Consider the following 6,839-nt stretch of genomic DNA (forward strand, 5'->3'; position numbering starts at 1 on the left):
ACACACACCTGCACACACTTTATTCCTGTCTTTGCTGCTCTTCCTTCCCCTTCAGAAAACCTGAAACACACCCTTCTTGCCCAGCGTAGAAAAGTCTGGGTGGCACTGGGTTTACTCCATTAACTGAAGATGTGCTTCTGATGAATTATGAATGACCTAACATGTCTTAAATCATAAAGAAATCCAATTTAACTTTCTGCACACAGTTCAAAGTCTGCTTTTAATCTCTGCTTTTCTCATGACTATTGTGCATCTTAGTAGGTTCAGCATCGAGAAGTGAGAAGCAAAATGCTGCGGTTTTGCATCAAGCAGATATTGACTAATAATCTTTGTTGCTTTCTGTAGAGAAAGGGCTTTTTGGGTTTTTCATTTCCTCTTTGTGTGTGTGCGTGCCTGTGTGTATGCTTAATATCCAGAAGCAATAAGTAACACATCAGCCCAAGAGAAGAAACAAATTGTTATTTTTTATTCCTCTCCACTGTTGGGATGGATCCAGAGGCCTTGCAAGAAGGAACAAAGAATTTAGTGCCTTTCTAATGGCATGTGACTCACTTCAGTGGAGAACCATCCTTATGTTTTTAACTGTATCTTAAAGAGGCTGTTTTAGGGGATGGTGGCCGTCAGAATTTGGTTGGAAAAACAAACAGCAATCACTCATGAGTTCTGGCTACAAATGGGTTCTTTTTATAATTAAACTTTTCATTTTAAGATAATTACAGATTTACCTTCGAGAAAGAGAGATCCCATGGATAGGTGACCCCATTTCCCACAATGGTAACATCTTGTGAAACTACGGTGCTGTATCACAACCAGCTTTTGTGCTTTGACACAGTCCAGAGGTCTCATATGGATTCCCTATTTCATTAGTACTCATTTGTGTGTGTGTGTGTGCATTTAGTTCTAGGCAGTTTTATGACGTGTGTGTATACAAAACCACCACAGTCAAGATATGGAACATTTCCATCACAACAAGGATCCCACTTCCTCCCTGCTGGACCCCCACCCGATCCCTCTAACATCTCGTAACTACTTGTCTGTTCTAGATTTCTTTTTATTCTTTCATTTCAAGAACATTCTACACATGGAATCATGTAGTATATGACCTGATGGGGTTGGCTTTTATCCCCACTCAGTGTAATTCCTTAAAGAGTTATGCCTCCAAGCCACTGCAAGTAACAGTGGTTTGATCTGTTTTTACCACTAAATAGTGTTCCACGGTAGGGAGGCATTGCAGCTTACTCAACTATCCATCTGCCGAAGGACCTGTGTTCATTTTGGATATTAGGAAGAAAGCTGTGGGAAACATACACATCCAGGTTTTTGTGTGAACATTAGTTTTCATTTCTGTGGGGTCACCTGGCAAGAGGAGAATGGCTGGGTTGTGTGGTCACTGCCTGTTCAGCTTTTAAAGAATCTGACAAATGGTTTCCCAGGGTGGCTGCACCATCTTACCTGCCCACGGGTAAGTAGGGGGCCTCCAGTTTCTCCACATGCTCGCCAGCAGCTGGTGGGTGACTATTTGGTATTTTGCTGGCTCTGATGGGTGTTGTGAGGTCCCACTCTGGTTTGACTTCACATTTCCCCAATGGCTATTGCATCTCGACATCTTTTCATGGGCTCATTTGCCATCTGAGTATCTTCTGTGGTGAAATGCCTGTTCATGTCTTTTGCCCATTTTTTAAATAGATCATTTTTTTTTCAGCCACTTAATGGAATCTTTTACGGAGCTGAAATTTATGGTGTCGATGAGGTATGATTGATGGAATTTCCTTTTATAGGTCACATTGTGTCAAGTCCGAGAACTTTTTGGTTGGCCCTAGATCCTGAAGATTTTCCTTCTCTCCCCTACCCAAAAGCTTTTCAGTTGCACATTTTACATTTGATTTGATTTTTGTATAAGATGTGAGGTTTAGGTTGATGTCATTTTTTTTTTTTTTTTTTTTTTTTTTTGCTTAGGGATGTCCAGTTTCAGCAGAACCACTTTCTGAAAAGGTCCTCCTTTTTCCTTTAATCTGTATGGGTAGCTTTGCCAAAAATCATGTGGGCATACTGGTGTGGGTTTGTCTCTGGGTCACTCTTCTGTTTTATTGATATTTGCACCCATCCCTCACACAATACCACACTTTCATGATTATTCTAGATATATGGTAAGAGTTATTATTGAGTAAAGCAATTCTTCCCATGTTTTTATTCATTTTCAAGATTATTTTAGCCATTCAGGGCTTCTGCCTTCCTAGATAACTTCAGAATTAGTCAGATATATATCTATATGTAGATATATATCTATATATATATCAGACTAATATATATATATACACACATACACAGACACACACACATTTTTTTTGAGAGAGAAAGAGAGAGATAGAGGGAGAGAAATTGTGTTCACATGTGTGTGCCCAGGAGGGAGGAGCAGAGGGAGAAGGAGAGAGAGAATCCATGCTGGGTGTGGAGCTGGATGTGGGGCTCCATCTCATGACCCTGAGATCGTGAAAACTAAGAACTGATGCTTAACTGATGGAGCCATCCAGGCACTCTTAGTTTGCTGTGTCTTAACCTGTTTGAGCTGTTTTCAATAAGGAATTCGAAGTTTCTGCAACCATTCGGAGGGCTGCAGGCATGAAAGGCAGCAAAGCCACCTGCGACCTTCTCAGTGTCAGTATTCAAGCAAGGGCTCTGAAGGGCTCCCCAGAGATTGTTACAAATCTCAAGAACCTCAGGAAAGCTGCTACCAACTCTCCCAGTAGGCTGCACTAAGCAGGTGACTCTTGAGGTCAATCTGGAGCAGCCTGGAGGGTCAGGGCCTGAAAGCAGATGGTGCAACACTGTCCAGGTCTGGGAACATGTTGTCAGGTTTCTGTGAAGTTGGTGACAAAAAGCTGAGGAAGACAGCTCCTTACAGAGCCCAGTTTTCAGCGGGATAGAGCTCTCTGGAAATGAATCCTTACAACCCAGGGAGCTGGTCCTCACATGTTTAGTCATTCATTGACATAGTGGAAGGGCACGCTCAACAGGCTAAAGACACTGCAGGGAAGCCATGGGGGCTCAGAGGTGGTCAGGTGAGCAGGCAGGAAAGCCACTTCGGTGGGCTGAGAAATGCAGTGATGCAGGACAGGGTGGGGACCGTCGGGGAAAAGGCAGAGGGAGAGAGGAAGGACGCACTGACACACTCATCACACATTAGGGAAGATGCTTCAGGGAAAAGCATGTCTGTGCTGAGGCACGTGTGTACTGCAGCCCTCCTGCAGGGGAGGGTGGTGCAGGAGAGGGATCCTTCTGGAACCACGGAGGAAGATGAAGGTCTGGATATGCCAATAGGCTGGCCTGCAGACACTGGAGCTGTGGCCTCAGCCCTCACCCGGCTCTGGGGAGCCATGTGACAGTTCCAGTGTTCCAAGAGCAAGCTGAAGAGGTGGATTGGAAAGCCCAGATGTGCGTTCTGTGTTTCCTTCCTACAGCCCCATCTGTAAAGCCAGTACTTTGTATTTAAAAACAACCAGGAGGTTCTGGACTCCAGCCCTTCTTTCTCCCCACCCCAGAACCCAGTGGCCCCCTTTACAGTTAGAGTGAACACTAAAATACCATTGTTGTGTATCACACTTATTTTATCCAAATGAACTGTTTCTTTACTTCGTGCAGCTCTCACCCATATGACACGTTAGTTCCAATTTGTGGCAGGAAGCTAAGTTAATCTGACTCCAGCCCCCACAGGCCCACTCAGGGCACATCCCAGAGAATAACAGGATTATTTAATGGTCACTGCAGCAGGGCTAAGAGCTGGGTTGTCTCTATCTTTGGGCCCCTGTGTGCAAGATTGCCCACTACCAATGATGTACAAACTATGCTGGGAAGTGAGACAGATTTGTGTGTGTGTGTGCCCTGGGGGGCAGACATGGCCTTCGGTTCCATGGTCCCAAGGTGTTCCTCCATGGTCCAGCCAAGGTCAGTGGTTAAGCTAAGGTCATGCGGCTGGGGGCTATAGAGGAGCTGGTAACTTACTGGAAACTCCTCGTCAGATGGACACATGGAGACACCCAGGAGGTCAGCTTGAGTCAGGAGAGCTGGGACCACGTGAGGGTCCATATCCCCATGGGCAGGTGGCAGAATTTCTTCCAGGACAGAGCTCCTTGATGGTCCTTTTCACCGGAATCCTCGGTGCCTGGCCCAGAGGAGACACTTAGGGTAGATCATATGCTTCCCACCCCAAAAGGATGATGGTCTGATTCATTTCCTGGGGCTGACCTGTGAAACTACTGAATGAGGAGGCTTCAAACAACAGTCCATAGTTTTCTCACAGTGCTGGGGGCTAGAAGTCTCAAATCAAGGTGTCAATAGGATTGGTTCATAGCCTTCCTTCATGGCCTGCCTTCCTTCATAGCCTTCCTTTCGGAGACTATAAAGGAGCCTCTATTGTATGACTCTCCTGGTTCCTGGTAGTTGGTGGCAAACCTTAATGTTTTTTTGTTTTTGTTTTTGTTTTTGTTTTAGAGAGAGAGAGCATATGCACATAGTGGGCGAGGGGCAGAGGGAGGAGAGAATCTTAAGCACATTCCACACCCAGTGTGGAGCCTGACACAGGGCTCAATCTCATCACCCTGAGATCATGACCTGAGTCAAAATCAAGAGTTGGGTGCTTAAACGACTGAACAACCCAGGCTAACCATTCCTTTTTTTTTTTTTTTTTTAAATATTTAATTTATTTATTTGATGGACAGAAATCACAAGTAGGCAGAGAGGCAGGCAGAGGCGGGCGGGAAACAAGCTCCCTCCTGAGCAGAGAGCCTGATTCGGGGCTTGATCCCAGGACCCTGGGATCATGACCTGAGCCAAAAGCTGAGGCTTTAACCCACTAAGCCACCCAGGCGCCCCCAGGCTAATAATTCTTAACCTTATAGTTGTGCTATGATGATTCTGTCTCTATTTTCATCCCTACACTTCTGACCTACAGTACCGGGAGCTAATATATGGGTGTTTGTTAAGCCCTACGTTGGTGGTAATTTGTTGCAGAACATAGAAAAAAATTAATTTGCTGCACTAAGCCACAAAATCCAAACATCCCCATTTTACAAAAGAGGAAACTGAGGCCCAGCAAGATGGGTCATCTTGCCTACGATTGGCCTGTCTGTGGCAGGGAAGGGCCTTGAATTGAACTCTGCTGGGCTCCCAGCCTGTTACCCTGCCTTGCCACATAGTCACTTGTATTTAAGTGGAAGGCCCTGGTGGTACATATTTCTTACTCCGATTACTCAACCATTTGATGCACATCGTTATTTAAAGGTGCAGAAATTGCTCAGAATAATAGCAAGAGGATCATGCAATATTATTGCCTTCATTGGCCATTAGTGGACCGCTTGAGATCAGGCTTGCGTGTACAGTTAATTATGGGACGGCAAGTCTGAGACTCTGTGGCCTGAAGGCCTGGGGTCTTTGGTCTTTGCCGTTGCGAAGGTGACAGGCTACGGCTTATTGATCCCATGCGACCGGGTTTGGCCTCACTTGCATTATGGTAACAGAACCTAGTAAATTGTAAAGAAATGGCAAAAGCTAAATGATGATCACATGTAAGCTATTAATGTAATTGTGTTCTTAGAGCCGCCTTCCTTAAATTACTCCAGTGGTGATTTCAGATTGAATTGGAGTCACAGCCCGGGAATAATTCATCCCCCGATCTCAACCCACGTTGGAGTCAACAGCGCACGGCACACGTTGAGCTTGCTGCTTTATTGTTGGAATTCCATAATCTACGAGGCACTCTCAGTCATGAAGTAGCTCATTATTAAAATATAATATTACGTTCGCGTGTGATTATTATTTTAATGCAGTTCTCCGTTGACTTACACAAGGAGGCCCAAACTCTTTCAGGCTCCGCTCTCCATTCTCCTACAGTAAAGTTAATTTATACCAAGATGATAAAAAATTTGATTTATTTTACAACAGATCAGTAATTGTGCTCTACAAATAAGTTCGTAATGATAATCAACAGCATTTTCAACATAATTTAATTTGTCTTCTCCCGAGAGGTAGTTAAATGCAGTAATAATAACACCAGTGTTATGGACTCAGCAGCAGTTAATCATGGTCTGAATATGCAGACAGCCCCAATATTGTATTGACAGAAATTAAATTAACCATCAGCTTGGGCAATCAGCGGCTATACAGCTATTAAAAGCAATAAAGGCAACAAACCCCAACCGTTGCCAATTACATTTTGACATATACAAGGGAAAGGACAGATGCTTTTGATTCGAGATTTTTCTTTCCATGAAAATCAGCCAAGAGAGTCGCACCTTGAACTTGTACAGACCTTGTTCCCCCAAGTCTTGCTGAACGTGGGATGGGCTCTCACAAAAGAAAACCGACGGTTTTCTTTTCACTAAAAGATAATAATCAATTGGTCAGGATTCATAGTTTGTTCGATTTTAAGTTGTCTCTCTAACACAACTTTTGGTGTCCCTACCACGGTTCCCTGGGTGGGGCTTTTTGTGTGTTTTTGCTTTAATTTTTTGGATTTTTTTTGGGGGGGGGGCCTAACATCGTAATGTTTGACACAGGCACATAACAAGGACTCAGTTTTAAGGCGGTAGGGAAAGCAGGGGAAAAAAGAAAGGAAAAGAAAAGGAAATCTCATGTTTCTGAGCTTAGGAAGATTCTCAGTTAAGTTCAATGATGCTGTAATACGACAGTGTTTTACCATTGTCTGGAGGAGACTTGGAGCTGGTTTAATTCAATGCCCATCAAACAGAAGTACCGGGTGGGAAGCGAATTTCTTCCCCCCCCCTCCCTTCCTTCCTTCCTCTTTTTTCCTCTTCCTTCTTCCCTGCCTTCCCCAGCACACTACC

General features: G+C 44.3%; 1 long non-coding RNA gene across 1 annotated transcript; it reads left to right on the top strand.

Annotated features, from left to right (window-relative positions):
* The first annotated feature begins 1,099 nt into the window (after positions 1–1,099).
* LOC131835396 (uncharacterized) lies at positions 1,100–5,797 on the top strand. The gene is made up of 3 exons (XR_009355176.1): positions 1,100–1,462; positions 1,703–1,750; positions 5,591–5,797. It is a non-coding gene; the product is annotated as an uncharacterized LOC131835396 (long non-coding RNA).
* Positions 5,798–6,839: the final 1,042 nt, after the last annotated feature.

This window comes from Mustela lutreola, chromosome 7 (genome assembly GCF_030435805.1).
Source record: "Mustela lutreola isolate mMusLut2 chromosome 7, mMusLut2.pri, whole genome shotgun sequence".
Lineage (NCBI taxonomy): Eukaryota > Metazoa > Chordata > Mammalia > Carnivora > Mustelidae > Mustela > Mustela lutreola.